The sequence below is a fragment of the Magnolia sinica genome, chromosome 15 (assembly GCF_029962835.1).
Source record: "Magnolia sinica isolate HGM2019 chromosome 15, MsV1, whole genome shotgun sequence".
NCBI lineage: Eukaryota > Viridiplantae > Streptophyta > Magnoliopsida > Magnoliales > Magnoliaceae > Magnolia > Magnolia sinica.
This window is the reverse complement of record NC_080587.1, coordinates 52,230,102-52,251,389: the sequence shown is the minus strand read 5'-3', so window position 1 is coordinate 52,251,389 and position 21,288 is coordinate 52,230,102. Positions and strand designations below refer to the sequence as shown.

The 21,288-nt window shown below is 37.6% G+C and overlaps 1 long non-coding RNA gene across 1 annotated transcript in view; it reads left to right on the top strand.

Annotated features, from left to right (window-relative positions):
• Positions 1-21,288, top strand: part of LOC131227622 (uncharacterized) — a 77,390-nt gene that overhangs the window by 26,681 nt on the left and 29,421 nt on the right. The window contains exon 2 of the long non-coding RNA XR_009162387.1: positions 20,275-20,427. This is a non-coding gene — a long non-coding RNA (uncharacterized LOC131227622). The remainder of the gene's footprint in view (positions 1-20,274; positions 20,428-21,288) is intronic.

Below are 21,288 nucleotides of genomic sequence, written 5' to 3'. Positions count from 1 at the left end.
TTCAATTTGGTGATAATCGGCGGTAATAATAATCACTTGTGATAATAATCGGCGCTTTGCTATAATAATCGGTACTTGGCCATAATATCAATTTGGCGATAATAATCGAGTAATCAGCGATAATATTTGATATGCTTGAGAATTTGCCTTTTCATTCATATAGGGAGAAGAATACATGGTGGTGCCTTTTGAGGCTTTTTCATCATTCTGTTGTCTTGCCCCCTTTTGATTGGGACAGATTATCTTGATACTCTTCATAATCAAAACTTCAGCTATCTTCAAAGATGATATTTTTTGATTGAGTGGGCATTGACAGGTATACCGATGCCTAGTCCATTCTGATCAATACGCTCCATTCAAGTATACTTCAATTATTACATACGGACCATCCCATTTAGGGTCGAACTTGCCCCCCATTCTACGAGTGACCACTACGGGTCTTTTCAACATTAGCACCATATCGCCTTTCTTGAAGGAGCATTGTTTGACTTTCTTATCAAAGGCAATGGATATTCTTACCTAATATAGTTTTAATAGTTGTCGGGCTGCTAGCCATTTTTCATCGAGCATATCTAACTAAGTCAGCCTTATTTTGGCGTTTTCATCATCCGTAATGGATTCATGTACTGTTACCCTGAGTGACATGACTTGTGTTTCGATGAGATGACTACTTCAACACCATATACCAACGAATACAGTGTGGCTTTTGTTGAAGCACGGTGGGTGGTTCAATAGGCCCATAAAGCTTCTTATAGCTTTTTGTCTCAGTCGCGTTTATTTCCCACAACAGTTTTCTTCAATATTTTTACAATTGTCAAATTGAAGGCTTCAGTCAATCCGTTGGCTGGTGGATAGTAATGCGTCGAGAACGAATGCTTGATGCCAAATTTCTAGCATAATTTCTCCATACCCTTGTTCTTGAAAGGAGTATCATTGTCGGTGATGATTTTTTTCGAGATGTCGTGGAGATATATTATCGCATGTCGAATGAAATTTACATCTTTTTCTTTAATATTTCACAGTGCAATTGCTTCAGTCCATTTGGAGAAATAATCTGTTGCTGCCAGAATGTATTGTTGTCTTTTAGACAAAGGCGGATTGATGGGACCAATGACATCTAGCCCCCATGCTGCAAAGGGCCAAGAAGCTACTGATTGGTGAAGATCTTCAGGGGGTTCGTCATGGACTTGACATTCATGGCATCGCTTCGCGTAAGCGATTGCATCTTTAAACATTGTGCGTCAATAATATCCCATTGAATTTACCTAATGAAATAGATTCCGACTAGCCTGATGGGCTCCACATTCTCCTGAATGAACTTCTTCTAATATCTGATTCGCTTCCTCTAAATCCAGGCATCGTAACAACATTTCATTATAGGGTCTTTTGTATAGCACTTCGTTGCATATGATGAATTTCTTTGATCTTTGCTTAATCTGTAACTTCTGTGCTGGATCTTCTTGCAGAATATCGTATTTGAGATAATCAATAAAGGGCTAGCGCCAATCGTCTATAGTGATCTCTTAAACATGATACGGGAAGTGCTTCAGCAATTTCATCGACGATTTCAGACGATGGTAAGAACCTTCTTTCTTCAATCATTACCTGAAGAGGACTCCGATCAGGACAGGATAAAGCTGCAGCTAAACTGGCTAAAGCATCTGTCCTTGCACTCTCAAATCGTGGTATATGCTTCATTTCAACATTATGGAATTGCTCCAGCAACTACCGCGCTCGTCGACAAAATGGTAGGAGCTCTTGTTTCCTTATTTCGAACTTTGTCATTAACTGATTTACCACCACTTTAGAGTCCCCAAATATTTGTAGAGTGCTTATCTTCATTTCTTGCGCTATTTCCATTCCTATAATGAGGGCTTTATACTCAGCCTCATTATTGGTACATGCTGTACCCAATGTGAAGGAGTATGGAAGCAGATCTCCTTGGGGGCTAATAAATATCACTCCAGCACTTGCTCCTGAGGTTCTGGAGGCGCCATCAAAATACATTTGCTATGAATTAGGTGATTCAATCATCATTACTTGCTCATCCAAGAAATCATCAATGATTATTTCGCTGTTTGACATAGGGTGAGCTGCTAAAAAGTTTGTCAGCGCATATCCTTTCACGGCTTTTGCTGGTTCATAAGAATCATATATTCTAAAAGTAACAGCATCCACTTAGCCAATCTTCCTAACAGCATCGGCCTTGTCATTAAGAATCTTATATGACCGACTCATGAGAAAAGAATTATATCGTGAGAAATACAGTAATGCCTTAATTACTGTACTGCAAATATTAATGCAAGGCATACTTTCTCAATGGGAGAATAATTACATTCTGCACCTATCAGAGTCCGGCTCAGATAATAGAGTACAATTTCCTTCCTTTACTTATTCACTTGTGCCAATAGAGCTCCCAAGAATTCTTGGCTGCAGAGATATATAGAATGAGAGGTTTGTCTTTTACAGGGGTTGCTAACACTAGGGGCTATTTCAATAACTCTTTAATAGAGTCGGATGCATTCTGACATGATTGGTCCCATATAAATTCTGTTCCTTTCTTCATTAGATGGGCAAATGTTTGACATCTTTGACTAGATTAGAGATAAAGCGTCGGATATATGCTAGCTTTCCTTGCAAGCTCTTCAATTCTTTTAACGTTTTCGGCAGCGGCATATCTTGAATGGCTCTGATGTTCCTGTGATCAATTTCAATTCACCTGTGCCTGATGACAAAACCCAGGAATTTTCCTGACGATACACCGAAGGCACATTTTGCTGGATTCATTTTTAGCTATTTCTTTCTTAGTCGATGAAATACTGTGGATAGGTGTTTGTGATGTTCTTCATGATTGCTCGATCGGACTACCAAATCATCCACATAACACTCCATATATTTATGCATCATATCTTGAAATATATTTTGCATCGCTCTCTGATACGTTGCACCAACATTCTTGAGACGAAATGGCATAACCTTATAACAGTAGATTTCAAGAGAAGTTCTAAACTCTTTAGCCTCTTCATCCTCGGGAGCCATCAATATCTAATTATATTTAACATACCCATCCATAAATGACATGACAACATATTTCGTTGTGCTATCAATTAATAACTTTGTTATTGGCAACGGGAAGTCATCTTTTGGACAAGCTTCATTCAAGTCTCTGAAGTCGACGCATACCCTTATTTGTCCGCTTTTCTTTTTAACTGGGACAATATTTGATATCCATTTAGGATATTTGACTTCTCAAAAAAAACTGACTTTGATTGGTTTATTTACTTCTTCCTCTATTAAAGGGATTACATCTGGATGGAACTGCCTCTGAGCCTGTTTAATAGGCCTCTTGTCTTTAAAGATATTTAGCCGGTCCATTGCTACTAACAGTTCTAGACCCGACATTTCCCCATATGTCCAAGCAAACACGTCTTTATTTTCTTTCAGAAGTTTAACATATTGATCAACTTCTTGTTCGGGAAGACTAGCGTTTATAAATGTATTTCGCGACTCTTCTTCTATTCCCAGTTTTATTTCTCATGTAGTGTCAATCATCGGTTGAACCCCATCTTCTGTCTATTTTGGAGCTATTTCTAGATGCTTGATTACCTCGAAATTCATTCATCGACTGACGGTCGAGTTTGTCGCAATCATGTTTACTTGTGCCTTAGAGGATGGTGCTCTTAATCCACGAAATTTTTCTCATTTTTCTGCATTCACTCCGATCGGGATTTGAATGTCTTTTCCATTGTTCAATCCAATCGTTTCTTCACAGTCAAAGCCCATACTCTGCATAATCTTTCTGCTGACAAGGCTGTATCTTTCTAAATCTGCGGATGTCAATCTTTCGTAGCCCACTTTATTATTAACCTTTTCATTCATTCTTGGTTCTAACGGAGCATAAAACTCAAAAGGCTCTGGATTCTTTGAATTGGATTTAACATGGAATTTTTTAGGCATATAAGGGAATGGCTTGTTCCTTTCGGCATATGGCAGTGGTACTGTATAATTTGACTGCAAGATTTCCAACTGCTCAGGCGATAACAGTGTTACCGGGGGTTGTCCTGGTTGTCTCAAGTGTTTTGGCATGAAATAAAATTTGTTTTTCATGTTCACTGTCCCAGACAACTTTATTCTTGCAACTTTATTTTCTACTGCCTCTGTCTTACTGTTTTTTATAGCCTTATTCTTATCATCATTCTTTTTATCTTCGGCCGCAAATCCGTTATAGTAGCTTGCGTCTGCGAAGAAGGATTTTGCCTCTGTATATGGTCTTGCATTGGCTATTACTTTATGTTGGATCCCATCCTTGCAATATTTATAGCATTGATGTAGAGTAGATAGTATAATACCATACTAATGCATCCATGGTCTTCCCAGGAGGAGATTATACATCTATATTGCATTGATGACGTGACATGTGACTTTTGTGGTTTATTCTCCTATTTCTAGCATCAATGTGATTTTTCCTAATGCTCGTTGCCCATCTTGATTAAAGTCATGTATCATCATTCCACTAGGGTGTAAATGAGAGTGGTGATATCCGTGCTTGTTCAACACTGTTAGCGGTAGTAGATTTACTATAGACCCATTGTCCAACATTATTCGTTTAACTTGCTTATCGCGAATATGACCGCAATCTTTAATGGTCTGTTATACTCTCTATGGCAAATCAAACCATCATCGGAGAACGTGATAATAGGCATGTAATCGCTTTTCGTGCTTTCCATCTCGATGCTCAGCACTTTTCTGATGTCGTTATCGGAGAATGCTTGAATTAAAGTTCGTCTGCAATCTTTCGATAATCACAGCATGTCATACACACTTAATCAAGTAGGGATGCCTTTCAAATGATTCACAACATCGTAGGTCACTTTTTCAACCTTATTCCTTTCTTCTTTTCCATCATCAAAATGTGTTTTGGACACTTCTCCTTGTGTTATTTCTGATTTTTGTTTCAGAGGGGGCTCGTTACTCTTTTTGTTGATTGCAGCGTAATTACTGTTGCTTTGCATGTGTCTTCTGGAGATCTGGTGGTACTTGCATTGCAGCTCTTTTTTTTTCTGGAGTCCGCCCTTTTATACGCAACTTCTCGAGCGGATAATACATTCACTATCACTTTTTTGCTTCTTTCTTTCTCCTTCCTTATCACAATCTCGCCTCTGTTTATCATCTTTTGCAATATATTCTTCAATGTGTAACAATTTTTCATGGGATGTCCTAGCAGGCGATGATAGTGGCAATAGTTCCTTTCTTTTCTCTTCTCTGCCTCTTTAGGACGCTGGGACAAAGACATTCTATTGTTCCTGCGACCAACAATTGCTTCATCATGGGGATGACATCTTCCCTCTTGAATGCATACCCTTCATGGGAATCAAGCGGTCTGGACCTTTTGTCGCAGGTTCTTCCTCTTTAGCGGTTCGTTTCTTCTCTCTTTTCTATTCTCTGAATATAGTGAGGAAAATCATTTTTCCTCTCTCGTTCGATGACATTTTCTATTAGTTTGTTATGTCCTCTTCTGCTTGTCTCATTCTGGAATGCCGGCATTTTTCTAGTTATCAATTCTAGTGCATGTACTTTTGTGGTGAGGTTGCAAAAGGTTCTATTATCTGCACTCGTAAGACCAAATGCAATCCCTGTTTCTATTGAATTTAAACACATCTTCACTTGCTCTTTTTCTTCCGGCAACTGTCTGCACGATGCACCCAGAGTTTTCCATCGGTTAATGAATTTTTCTACCAGTTCATTCTCCCTCTATCGCACGGAAACTAATTCGGTGATGTTAACATCCCGATTAGATGAAAAGAAATTTGGCATAAATGTATCTTGCATCTGTTCCTAGGTCCTTATAGATTCCGAAGCTAGACTTGAATACCATTAGAATGCCTTACCTGTTAAAGAAGAACCAAACAACCGTAAACAATATAGCGAGACAATAGAAAAATTACCCATATTAGTGATGAAATGCATGAGATGTTCCTCTGGAGATTCATCTCCATTGAACTTCTGAAAGTCTAGATGTTTAAAATTAGCAAGGAATGGCACGTCCTCGACTTTTCTGGGATACAGCGTCCTATATCGGAATCTTCATGTATGCTCCCATTCTCTTTCGGTCCTAACAACCTCTGCTACTACTTGCTATATTTCATCTTGCGTTATTACCCTTGCTATGGGAGCGGATCCATATGACCCTGCCCTCAGCGGTTGTGAGTCATGAGGCTACTGTTCATGGCCATTCATAATAGCCATAACAGGAGGACTTACGATCTTTGCCACATTATGTGCGAGAGTGGATAATGCCTCTCGGAGGCTTTGACACTCTTCCATCAGAGTTCTCTGTGCTTGTGACATTTCAGCCATGCACTCATTCGCTATTGATAACGGGTCCTAACTCGTTCCTTCCATACATATGGCAGCCTCTCCACTTCTTGACAAGCTTGTTACTAGAGTGGGACAAGAGTGCATCGGCGTGAGAGGACTTGACGAGAGAGGACTCTCGTTCGGTTCCTTGATGCTGTCGTAAGATTTAGTCGATTTTAACATGGTTTGCGGAGGCATCGTTCGTAGAGATGCGTTGAGTTCCTGGAGGATGATATATCTTCTATGGGCAACTTGCCTTTTTCTTTTCTGGTCCATCGGACATTTGCAATAGGCAAGGGTGGGAAGTCCTATGGCATGAGAGAGCAAGGGGATTTTCCCAGATATAATGCTGGCAGAGTGAGTGTTGGGTTCCGTCTTGCAACATTTCTTGTCATCGATCCCCTGATCATTTACGATGATGCTGATTTAATACTTGCATGAGCTCGGGTTCTTGACCTCCTGGGAGATGACGATCCATTCATCACCATTATCTTGAGCTAATGGTGATACAGATATTATTCCAGTAGTAGCTTGCGATATATTGCTTTTAGTCAGAGCTGGTTGGCTCTTTCGGACTGGAGACTGATCGTACGCATATTCTACTATGAACCTGGTTCGAATGAAGTAGAAGATTGTTTCGTTTGTGAAGGTTTCCATTGCAATTTGAATGTATTCAATTCCTGTTAAGATAATACAAGACATTGTAAATAAGTATTTAAACAAGTTTATACCTTATCTTGGAGATGAAGGGAGGATGTTCCTGCTAAGACTTTCCATTTTGGCGTCAGTATGATGCTAAACAATGATGAAGTTCTCTAAATAGTTTCTGAGTTAATATCAAATAAGATAATGTCGCCAGCACAGTCGCAATTTTGTTTCGACAAGAAACAAATGTATTTGATTTGGGGAATTATCGTACTCAATAATAGCAAAGAAAAGAAAAAAGGAACAATCATCACAATATATTTTATTAATTCTGAATTCATTTTCATCTTCACTTTTCCCTTGATTCTAAGATAAAATATATACTATTACAAAGTATAAGCATTAAATAAGTTCGGATATCAATTCCGGCAGCATTCCGGCTTGCGATGTATTCATCTCAGCAAGAGAAGTGTTGTGCGGATTTGAACATCTTTCATTCTCTCCCTCGACTCATTTTGAATAATAGCTTCTTGGGTAAGAATACTGGATTCTAAAGAAAAACTTGCAGGAGTCTAAAAAATTCGACAGCTTGTACACATTGTGTGATTCGCAATGGACATAGTCCACTATCTTCCTTCTTCTTCTTCTTCTTCTTCTTCTTCTCTAAGTACCTATTAGGGGTACTCAGAGGTCTTCTTCTTCTCAGGAGCTTTGATCTCTTGTGTGTGTGTTCAAATGAGGGGGTAGTAGGGTATTTATATGCCTTTCACACGTGCGAACCCTCAAACGTTGTGCCATGGGGCCCACCTTGCACAACACTTCGATTGCGCAGCGCGCAACAGATCTTACATCCTTCACAGTGCTGCGCGGTCACGCGCAACCACTTTTTTTGTCTTTCACATTATTGCGTGGACTTGCGCAACCATCAATCGTTCCGCGATCACGTGCTGGTTCTTCACATTCTTCTTTTTAACTTGATTTTTCATCATTTTATCATCATCATCATCATCATCATTTTTTATGCTTCAACATAATTCAACCACAGTAATGATTCTGGCCCTAATGTTGACCTGTAAAAATTAGTATCGACAATTTTCATCTCAAAAAATCAATAATTCCCTTCTTTGGAATTAGGTGGATTGAGAATTTCGCGTCGCTACTGAAAAAGTATATAAATAGATTTTTAGAAATTGTCTTTCTTTGATTCTTCTATTTACTAATCAGTCTTCATTTTTGCTTCACGGAGGAATGAAGATGCATGAAGATATATGACTGAAGATTGTTCGACACTAGGATCCTGTTATCTTTCTCAAAGGATCATCAACTTCCTCTGGCACTTTATGTAGTAGTGATTGCGTATTATCGATATAATCCACCGTGAATCTGTTGGGTGTGAAGTAGTCGACTACGTTAGTTGAGAGAAAAACTATTGCAGTTGTGTAAGGACGGAATACCTGCTATTCAAAATAAAGTATCAGTTATTTTAATTAAATAAAATCGTACTTTGTTTTAGAGATGAATGGGAGGATGTTCCCGTTGAGAGTCTCCATTTTGGCATCTTTATAACGCCAAACAGTGATAAAAGTTCTTTGTATAATTTTCAAGTTATAATTGAATAATAAGATAATCCCTAGTGGAGTTGCCATTTTGTTTCGAAAAGAAATGAAAGTGTTTTGTTTGGAGAATTATCATTCAATAATAACGAAGAATAGAAGAGAACATTCATCATCTTAGATTTTATTGATTTTGAATTTGTTTACATCCTTTTGTTTCCCTTGATCCTGAAACAAAGTATAATGAACCAGCACAATGACATGAAAAAGAAGTAGTCCAATAGCAATTTCGGCAACATTTCAGCGTGTTTTGCATCCGTCGGAACCATAGAGGGGTTGTGCGGGTCCAAAATCTTTGCTTCAAGCCGATATACAAGAAATATATGTATCGAAAACTGAAGTGTGATGGGAATCCATGAAACCACAAAAATGGAAGGTATTCCTGTTGCGTGACCCCGCAATTCCTGTTGTGTGACCACGCAACACACTTCTGTTGCGCGGGGGCTCGCAATGTATATTTGGAACTCCTTTCTAATGAGGAAGGGAAGGGGTATTTATAGGCTTTCACACATGTGAAATCTCAAATGTTGTGCCATGTGGTCCACTGTGCTTAACAAACCACCTATCTTCTGTGTTACACGGACCCACACAACTCAATTCTCGGTTGTGCGGTGCGTAACATACCACATACACCTTCTGTGTTGCACGGACCCGTGCAACAACTCCATGTTGTGCAGACCTACGCAACTCAACTCTATTATGCTTTCTTATTTGTCTTCGATTTCTTCTCTTCTCTCAAAATCCCTTCTTCATCACTTATACTTCCCAACAACACTCAATGGGAACTTTCGTACATTTTTTTTATGCACCAACACTCAGTGAAGCCCGAAAGAATTTGTCAACATATGAGCTTGAGTTGTATGTAGTGGTTCAAGCATTGTGACATTGGTGACATTATCTAATTCATAGAGTTTGTTCTCTACACTGACTATTAAGCCTTGAAGTTTATTAATAGTTGAGCTAACGTGAATGGTGTGCATGCTAGATAGGTCACATTTTGATAGGAATTCACGTTCGTTCTGAAGCACAAGTCAGGGCAGCAAAATAAGGTGTTTGATGCACTTAGCCACTGTGCATCACTACTTGTTATGATGAACAATGAGGTGGTCGGCTTCGACTGTCTCAAGGAGCTATATACCTTGGATGAGGATTTTAATGATGCATGGATGACATGCCAAGAGGGTCATCCCAATGACCTACATATGCAAGACGGTTTCCTCTTCAAAGGGAATCAATGGTGCATTGCCCAAAGTTCTCTGAGGGAGTGGATCATCCAAGAGCTACATGAAGGTGGCCTTGGTGGATACCTTAGGCGAGACAAAATGAAGACTTTTATTGACGAACGGTATTACTAGCAGCAATTGATACATGACATGGGTAAAGCAGTGAAGCACTGTCATGTTTATTAGAGCTCCAAGAGGCAATATCAAAATACAGTCCTTTACACCTCGTTACCTGTGCCTGATGACCATTGGGAGGACTTATTTATGGACTGCATGCTTGGTCTTCTATAAAGATAGCGCGACATGGATTCGTTGTTCGTAGTGGTAAATCATTTCTTAAAGAAGACCCTTGATGCAACACTCGTGGTGAATCTATTCTTCAGAGAGGTCATGCGACTACATTGAGTTTCCAATACCATTACTTCTTACTATGACACGAAGTTCATTAGCCACTTCTAGCGGACTTTGTCGTTTTGGTACACGACTTGAGTTCAGTACTGCCTACCACTCACATACATTTGTGTAGACTGAAGTTGTGAATTACACGTTGGGAAACTTCCTTAGGTGTATTTCAGGTGACAAACTAAGGCAGTGGGACTTGGCCTTGTCTCAAGTGTAGTTTGCATTCAACAATATGGTGAATCACTCGATAGGGAAGTCCCCATTCCATACTATTTATGGTCGAGTGCCCCACCACACACTTAACTTAGTCCCTTTGCCCAAGCTCTCGAGCATGAGCATTGTAGCAGAACATATGACGGAATGAATCCTAGGAATTCATGTGGATGTGCAAGTCAAGTTGCAAGCTTTGAATGACAAGTACAATGAGCAAATTGACAAGCATCAACGATAAAAGGTGTTTAAAGTAGTTGACAATGTTGGGGTTTATCTATGCAGAGAGAGATTTCTGACCAGGACCTACAACAAGGTGAAGAACAAGAAGATTGGATCGGTATTGATCCTTCGAAAGATCAATAACCACACTTATGTTGTTGATCTTCCGGGTGACATGGTGATCTCGCATACTTTCAACGTTGCGGACCTGACTGAGTATCATGAACGGAAGCTGGACGAGAACTTGAGATTGAGTTCTTTTGAAGTGGAGGGGACTGATGTAAAGTGGGTCGCAGACACTTTTATGACAAAGATGGACCAGAGAAGGTCAGATTGGAGGTGGTTATATCTCACAAACTAGGGTGAGCCTTTTGACATTATATATGATTTTAGGGGTAAGAGAAGCTACTTAAGCCAAACAACTTAGCCACACTAGGTTTCTCATGTCGAATTTGTGAGATTCCATCAGATCGATGGTCAAAAGTACCTTTTATTTTTGTATTTACTATAAATAGTAAGTTTTAGTTTGAGTATTACTTTTGATCCTTTGAGTTGTAGGAGTCATGCCGAACATGAAAATGGCTTAGAAAAGTTAGGAGGATAACCCGGTTGGGGCAAATTGGACACTTACTATTTTAGGACGAAAACCATAAAGTTTAGTAGGAATGGAGGCCTTCTCTAAATAGTAAGTTTACTATTTATAGTAAATCACGTTTTTAGGGTGTTTAAATTGGAGTCTAAGTCTAAAACTTTATCCTAGGTTTGAGCTTATTATTTAAACGGTTGTAATTTATTTATTTATTTTATCATCAATTAAGTTATTTCAAATTTATTAGAAATTATTTCTACTTTTATCCCTCGTGGATTTGAGAAAGCTCTATCGGGAGTTCATAGAGCTCTGTGGATTCAAAGTGGATATCCCCTAAGGAAGATAGTGATCGACCTCATCAAGTCCCTCCGTCGGTCACACTCATTACAATCATTTTATCAAATATCACATATGTATGCTAATGTAGAATATTAAAGTTGATTTAGTAATTAAATTCAAGTTCTTGTAAACACACTAAATTTCAATGCATTCATATTTTTAGATTCCAAGGCATTTTAATTACAAGCTACAAACACATTTGAGGATTTGGTATCACCTTGATTCCGGTGTATTTGTGATTTAGATTCCAATGCATTCGAAATACAAGATCCCATATGAGCCCTAAGGTTGCATGATTGGTCAACTCTTTCATTTTTTTTAAAAAGATTTGTCTTTACTTAATACCTAGGAGTAAATTCCATAACAGATACATTTCAGGTTACCCACGGAGCGCAACTCTTTCATCTTGACCATTAAGTCATGTCCTTCCTACCGCAACATTTTGTATTACCTAGATGCAGTATGATTTCTATCTATCTCTACTAGGATGATATTTTTTCTTAATTATTATGCGTCTAATTCCCGATTTTGAAATCTTGTTCCTTCTGGTGTTATAAGGAAATATAAATTTTAGTTTTGGATCTTGAAATCTTACTCCTTTTAGTGTTTCAAGGAAATAGATATTTTAATTTTATGGAAGGCATCGTTTTTGTATGGTATAAAAATTTGTGTTTCCATTTTGATTAGAGTATAAGAGGTTTGCTAACCTCGTAGCGGCGTCCATACCCTCCCAATAGGTGGATAGAGTTTTTTGACGTTTGACTTCTTATATATTAGGAAAAGTCAACAACAGAATGCAAATGGGTTCATAATTTATGTTGGGAAATAAAAAAAATATCCACAATTAGTATTTATTAAAGCATATATGTAGAGATGAAATGGTTCTTCCGAAAGGGAGATTAAATAGTGGATCCCGGTCACCATTGTTCTATCTCAAAGATCATATATATTAGACAATCTTGTTCATCTTATCTGTAGCTATTAAAGTGGCGGTGGAAAACAAAATCAGTTAAGGGTCAAATTAGTAGTGGGTTAAACTGAGAAAAAGTAAGGATACCATCCATATACTGGCAGGACTCAATCAGTACATCACCTGGCTTATTTAGCGTGAAGAGACGGCTCTACGATGTTTTGGCCAATACAATTTTACCATACCATCTCTAAAGGAGAAAGAAAACCCATTTATTGCCAGCAATCAAGAGGCTAGTTCCTCTACAAGTCCTTGTAGGAGAAGCTAATTGTACAGGACGCGAATTGGCTACTGACAACGTCATTTGCGAGGTGGCTACTGACTGTGCTATCTGGGCGCAACATGATGTTTGTGTCCTATCCACGCCATCCATCAATCTTTTGAGACAGTTTTATGTTAAGATCCCAAAAATAAGGCGGATCTATATCTTATATGAGACCACACCACAGGAAAGAGTGGTGATTGAACACTCACCATTAAAAACTTCTTAGGGCTATAAAAGTTTTGGATTAACCTGATATTTTTGTTTGATCTTCATCTAGGTGTGCCTGACCTAATCAATAGGTTGGATGACAAATAAACATTACAGTGAGTCGTACAAAATTTTAAATGGTGGGAATTCAATCTCAAATATTTTCTTGTGGTGTGGTCCACTCGAGATTTGGATCTCACTCATTTGTGAGCTCATGCAGATCTGAAAAAAAGTAGATGGACGGATTCGATAAAACGGATATATATTATGCGGGGCCCACAGAACATGGTCGGTAGTGACCCGGCTGTGTAATCCGCATCCATTGTACCATTTCATCTTCTTATAGAAAGAAAATCCATTTATTACCGGTAATTAAGAGGCTAGTTCCCCCACAAGTCCTCATAGAAGAAGCTGATTAGAATAGACTTCAACTCCAACCTTACCAAGGAAAGGTTTGCATATTTACTTTTGTAAACTTTTTTCCACCTCATGAGTACACCAAAAAAAACCAAAGAATTCTATAAGCTGGGCTTTATTGATCAATGGTTTGGATTGACCTGAAGGTTGAATAGTGTGATCAGTAATGCCAGTGGACCCCTTTTAGTTTTTTTTTATAAAAAATTTAAAACTAGACTCATGAAACTTCAAACTGGATTTTGAATAACCTCAATCGGAGTTATAGAAAAATAGATAGATATGAATTTTTGAAGTCGATGTACTGAAACTGTCAAAATCCGAATGTGCAGTACATTGGTGAACAAAGCTACTTGGTTGCACCGAGTCTCACTCGACGCAACCAAAATCTTCTATCCAGATTTTCTCCGTTACTTGATGTTTACTTGGTGCAACTTAGCAGTGCTGCCCCAGTTGCCCCAGTTTTCTTGGTGCAATCGAGTTCCACTCGATGCAACCGAATCTTGCTGTCCATAGTCTTCAAAATTCTCAAATTTCACTAAGTCTGGTAGTTTTGGTGGATCCAAGGTCACTCCTTTTGGCCCCAAAAATGTGTGAATACACACACGGACATGCACTCAAGTCCAGAAATCAAATGTACTGCCCAAGGACGTCCAATTCCTATCTGGCAAAAATCTGGGGCGTTACGCTTTGTATATGCACAATTTGTTCTGCTTAAGTAGAACTAAAGACGTGTCTCGTTGGAGATATTTAAAAGCTCCATGACCTCTTAAGGATAGACATATATAATCACATTACGTGTGTAATTCTTATAACACATTTCCTAATTCTTAATTGATTTATGTCGTTAGGACTAGTAGTATTTGTGACCGCGCTTAGTCTTAGTTTGTTTAGTTTAAATGTTGTAATGGCTACCATTATCCGATAATAGTGGTCTTGATCGACCAAATTGTAATAGTGTTGCTCATATTATCCAACAATCATATTAGTTAACCATTTGGATGTTTCTTCAAAATTAAAACATATTTTTAAAATATTTTTTTATAGATTAATCATTGACATTGATCAATGTGGACCAAGTGGGAGAATGTAAGAATTCTATAAGGTGGGCCTTATTGATCAACTGTCTAGATTGCCTAAAGGGTAGCATAGTGTGATCGGTAATACCAATGGACCCCACTCAGTTGTGATTCATCTAAAATCATGTAAGGGGTGGCGTCATACAACTATTTCACACACACAGTGTTCAAGTTGGACTAGGATTACCAAATTCGTGCGGAGCCTTAGGGATAGGAGTTTCGATGGTTTCAAACTCCTCAACCCTCTAAACTATATAAAGAGAGCTGGGTCCCCAATCCTACATACAACAAAAGCTTCCATTCTCATTCCAGTGCTTCTCTTATGAGGTAAGGTGCGAAAGACTATGACATTAAGCCTACAACAATGGCATCTCAATTAGGTACATTATGTAGTTTATTTGATCTCCATTCGATACATAACACGGTCCTTTGCAATTCTGCATATAGTTTAGACATTTTTCTAGGGCAAGAACATGTACATAGTGGTAGCCTTCCGATGAATCGATTGGGTCTTGTACCAATATGCCTTGATGGCACATATGTGACATGTACATGAACATCCTTGTACATGCACGTGGGGTTAGAAAAGTACAATTAGAATACTTCCCAATATTTTGCAATAGGAGCTTAGCTAAGTTCACACATGTATGCATGGGAGTTGGTGTACACACCAACCATGTATCGAAGTAGGGCACCCATTCACCATCCAAGCCATCCATCAAAGTTTCCTTCCATGGAGATGACCTGGACAAAAAATGGGTCTTATCCTTTGGTCAGGTGAGCTCCATTGTTTACATGCAACTCAAAGTAAATGCTCCTAGTTGTGGGGCTTACGATGGATAATTGTGATAAAAAATATGGTTGGTTGAATCATAGTTTGAACTCACTTTGACTCGATGATATGGATTTTTACTGTAAAATTATTTAAAGATTTGAATTTTATTAAAAGTGCCTTTAGGATCCAATATTCTCAAGAAGTGCTTTTTGAGAGGAGATATTATATTATTGTCCTCCTTTATTTGTATCCTTTCCAACAAAGTGGAGAATTGAGAATTGTGGGGCCCATGTGGTATGTCTCACATTCAACCCATCCAATAGATGTACACTAACATTACTATTAGATAAATTAAAATTATAGTGGATCCAATTGTTGTTGATAATTCAATCAAATAAGATCACTTGTGTGAGAGAGGGCCTAGATTGGTTTTTTTATGTGTGGGTAAGATGCATGGGCGTGCCAGTATCCACTCGACTCAAAGAGATTGAACCACCGGTGTCTCCCGCATCATGATGGACAAATTGAAAACTGGACATTAGATCTAGTTATCCTCTCAACCACTGGTTTATGCTCCATTCAGGTGATTTGTGAAAGGGTAGGGGTTAGCCCTTTTGATTGAGTTCTTTCTTTCACAAGTCTTTTGGTTTGTATATCTCTCAAATGAGCAAGAATGTAATGATAAATATAAATAAGGCTAAATAATACTGATTTTATTGATGTTTAAACGTATGGCTCATTACAATCGACAGAGTAACAATCAACCAAAGAAATAAATGAGAAAGAATGATAAACACCTAATACGTCTATCGGAACAGAGGATCAAGGTGGTTGGTCAGTAGGATGTGACTGGATTACTATGATTAACCAAATCGAAAATTAATTGATCATGATCATACAACTTAAGGTTGAGGATATCTACTCCTAAGGTACTACAGCAGGAGCTATTATGCAGTAGCTATCTATGCTAGAACTAGCCTAGGCTAAACTAAGAAAAAGATAAATGTAAAGTAGATAAATGTGTTTATCATGGGGCCTTGAGCACTTCTTTGTGTGTTCCTTTTATAGCTTGTCAAGGCGGTTAAACCCCTCGCTAGGTTTCCTCGATGCTTTTGGATCCTTCGCACTCACGTCGCAGTTCTAGATATAGGAATCTCCTTAATTGATCCAGAACTACTGGGTTGCATTGGGAAGAAAGGACTCTAACAAAATTCGGACTTCCTGGCATCTTCGATCTTCTTCTACTAATTGATCCTTCTTCGAGGTCTTCATGGTCTACTAAATGGATTCGAGATTAGCTTCAAGGGCTGATCTCGGATATCAAATCGGCCATGGACACTCATCTAGTGTCCTATCTCCTTCTCTTTTGTTTTGAGGTGTTGGATAGTCCTGTCAAACCTCCTCGTGCATTTTCACCATTCATTGCAAGGTGGTTTGGATAGATGGACGATACCCATCACATCATGATCTCCCAATATCTTGTTACCGATCAAATCTCAACCCTGGGATGTATGGGTGATATTTGTCTCTTCTGATCTCAATGGTATTAGACAAACTTGATTTGCTCGATACCAACTTGTTGTCGGATAGATCGGCCTTCTCATCTAACTCTTCCCATTCTTTTTATTCTAGTCAAGGAACGGCTTAAGACCCGATTTAGCTGATGTATCTATCTCTCCTAATTTGGGTTCGTACCAAAGCCCGATTAGCTTGACCGTTGGTCTAATCTCCTTGTATTCAGAACCTTCTCGAGCACCGTTGGCTCTCCAAATGTCTCTATGAAGATATCCTATTTTTGAAGGACTGTGAGAGATGACCTCACCAAGAATATCATAGCTAGATACGTGATTAAATCCGATCTCTCGGTGGTTCTTTTTGTAGTTGTGCCAGGTACGCTGCCTCATTAATGGGCACGTTGATGTGAATACGTGGCATGTGACGATTCATCACCCTAAAGGCATGCGAAGGGTCTGTGCCATTACATTAGTAACGGAATGCATAACGTCTAAAGAAGATCAGCTGAAGATATCTTTGGATGCGAGTACGACTTCTGTGTGTGCCAAACATAGTGTCACCATGTGGTGGTTTTTTATTGGACCACATCAGGGCGTTGTGAATCAGTGTAAACACCAATCATAAGGTGGGCCAATCAATAAAAAATAATATATATCATTCAAAATATCTCAATTCAAGTGTTGCTTATCTGATGATTTGATTGACCTAATGTTTTGTTCGTGTTCTTACCATGGTGGGGTGTGTATGTTGGACATATTGGATATTATACATGTATCACATGGGTCCCACAAGTCTTGATTCTCACTGTTTTATAAAGAAAAATTAAATGTGGTCATTTTTATAATTTCATTTATCAAAAAGCACTTCCGAGTAATTTCAATTCCTCTGGGCATTAGTTGGCAAAATGTGGATTTCTTTGGACTTTTGCTGTAAAAATCCCTATTTAATAATTAAATTAATAATAATAATATTATTATTATTATTTAATATTTATAAACTGTAAAGTATAAAATAATGGAGAGACGAGTTAATGAAATATGCTTGACATGTTGTTTTAGGCCTCATTGCTCTTTCTACATGAGGTTTTGGGTTCCAATCAAGTTCTTAGTTTTAAATTTTAAAATAAAAACCTTCGCAAGGGAGCGTCTCGCTTTGAGTTGAGTTGAGTTCACCGAGTTAGTAGGATGACTCGATGAGTCACAGTGAGTCGAGTGACTCGGCTCGAAATCTTGCCTAGTTGAGTTGACTCATCTGGTTTCCAACCAACACGGTTTTGTAGAATTTTGTTTTCTTTTATTGATATTTAATTGTTCCGATCTTATGTCATTATATGTAGCGCATTGGCAACATGTTCCCACCCAATTGTTGTTTCTTGATTTTAGAGAAGTTAAAAGGTTATCAAACTCTTATCTCCAATCGGAGGGTATGGATGCTAGTCAAAGTTGTCCATGCATATGTGCCTAGCAAACTTCTAGAATTTGTATCTTTAGACCCCATTTATTTTAGGATATTCTTATGTTAATAAACATGTACCTACTATGTTGAATAATAGTTTCTTCTAGCTGAAATTTATCATTTGTAATTGAAAATTCATAAGTGAATTCATTTTACAAGAGTTGAATTTAACTTTACCCTTTTTCTTTACTTCCTTTTTATGTTGTTGTTTATATGCAATTCCAATTTAATGTAAAATCATTAGGTGTAATTGGAATGGAGAATATATTGTTCTTCATTTTAAGAATTTTTAGCCTCTATTTAGGCAAGAATGATGATGCCTGGTATAGGCATCTTTTATTATTCATGAATTTAGGACATCAACCTTATCAATGTAAGAAAAAATTTAAAAAAAAAAAAAATTTAAAAAGAAAAAAGAAAAAGAAAGAGCAAAGATTAAAGCTTGATGAAAGGAAGTCTAGAGGAATAAGAGAATGAAATTAATCTACAAGGTGTTTTTGTGAACACTAAAAAATTAGGGATTTTTCTCCCCTCTTATTTACATATAAGAGTTTGGAAAAAAGAATATAACAGTGGACTAAGGTCGACCAAACTCAATACACCCATTCATTCTAACACTCCCCCTTCAAGCTGGCGCATATATATCATGGATGCCTAGCTTGGATATGATAAAAGACAATCAAACTGTGGGAATGGCTTTGATAAACATGTCAGCTAGTTGGCTTCGGGAGGATAGATATGGGGTGTGAATGATACCGATGTGTAACTTTTTCTGAATAAAATGACAATCAACCTCAATATATTTTGTTTGTTTATGGAGTACCGGATTTGAGGCAATGTGAATAGCAGATTGATTATTAAAAAAAAAAAAAAAATGGAGTGAGAAAAGCATCAGGAAAATCAAACTTTTGAAGAAGTGTTCGAGATATCATGAATTGGTTAAGATACAATTGAAACACTCAATTCATCAGCTCTATGAATATGGAATATATGAATATGTTGCAAAAATGGACTCCCATCGTAATAACATTACTCATAAATATCAATTACAACGAGAGATAATAATGATGAAGAAAGGAAAAATCTCTGTGGAATTTATTATGCCTCATTGTGTCAGAGGTGAAAAGAACTGTACCATGGTATGCCCCAAACTCCTATTGATGACTATATGTATAGGCAAATAGAGGGAGAATGAATGTTTAATTTTTCGGTGGAACACAACGTTGATTTTAAGCCCTAAAGGATCCATGTTCTAGGACATGAGTCCATGCCCACAGTTGGAGAAACTTGCATTACATTTATAGTAAGGAAAATTGACTTTGCCTAGACTTATCCTCCCACTAATAAGAGGTTTGCCTTTGCAATTGTACCTAAATCTAATGAGGGAGGAAATATCACACAACGATAAACAAATGAATGTGTAAATCGTTCACCTCAGTAGAATAATTATTGTGATAGTTTGATATAGATCTATCGTGGGTTTCGATGACATGCTAAAGATGAGTGTTAAAAGTTGTATCCTCACCTTTTACTTGGGCCTAAGTGAGGTACCAACAATGTTGTGGTTGAGGGAGAGAATCAGATCACTATAGCCAGTTTGGCTCTCTTGGATCATCATGGGTTATCTGATCATTGTACATCTACTTCTTCAACTATCATATTGGAAGACCATTTATGTATATCTACTAATCATTCTCCCATCATTCTTCTTAGTCCAATATGTCATGGATAAGTTATTCTGATGCTAAAGATCACATGCTAGGTAACAAAGGTAATTTCATACTTATTCTTCATTCCATGATAATATCAATTTGGCAAATGGGTTTTATTCTAAGGTGTCTAGAAAGGGTTCTTGCCATCTTTGTTCATCATTGACCCTTCCATCCATTTTTTTTGTATCGTCTTTTCCTTCTATTCTTTTTGTTTTCTGTGAGTTAATTAACTAAGCAACTAAATTTTTCAGTCACATTCTTTTCCAACTGTTTGCTGTTTAGGATCCATAGACCGAAAAAAGGATTAGTGGGGGGGCATTAGTCTTACGACTTGCACCTACTTGATGTGGATGGCTTCTCTTTTCTCTCTTGTGCTATTATCCAACTCTAATAAAAGGGAAGTCTCTCAGTCCATGGTGCTCTCGTTTAAGACATGTTAGTACATTCTATTGCTATTTTTTTTCCTAATGAATTTCATGATAGTTCTTCATTATAGTGTAAAACATGTGAATTATCATAATATATTTGCACTACTTATCAATATAGTAAGAATACATTGGTGTTTCCTTTTTATGTGATTCACTCAAACATATGGGGTGTTGCTCCAATTACTTTTGTATTTGGTTACACATGTTTTATTACATTTTTATGACTATTTGAAGTTTACCTGATTATACCTCAATAAAAATAGAATAGAAGTCTCCTTTATATTGCAAACGTTCTTCAAGTATGTTTAAATAAAATTTAGAAAGGTTGTGAAGTTCTTTTGATAAGATAATTCTAGGAATAACTTAATCAAGACCTTTATGCTTCAAATGTTATACCCCTTAATAAAATGGAGTTGCCAAGAATAAAGTCATCAATTATGAGAAGCAACTAGCTCTGTCATGATAGGAATGCCAATTCTAAATGCTAATTGGGATGGTTAAGTCAATACTGATATGCACATGTTGCCATCACTATCATTGGCAAATGGTTGCCCTTTACACCTATTGAAGCCTAATACTCCTCTTTTTAACCTTACTAATTATGTGTTCAGGTATATCTGTTTTTCCTATGTCATTGATCCTCATCATAAAATTAAATATTAATTAGTTCAGTGTGTGTTTCTTAGATATTATAATATTAAAATGTTTATAATTGTTAATCTCTTATTAATTGTTACTCTCTTATTACCAAAGGAAGTTATATTTCGAAAGATGTTACCTTCTTTGAAGTTGTTTATACTTTGTATTACATGCTTCTCATGCCGTGGTTAGCGATGCCCCTTTCGAGTTTTGTATTTTGTTTCCACAC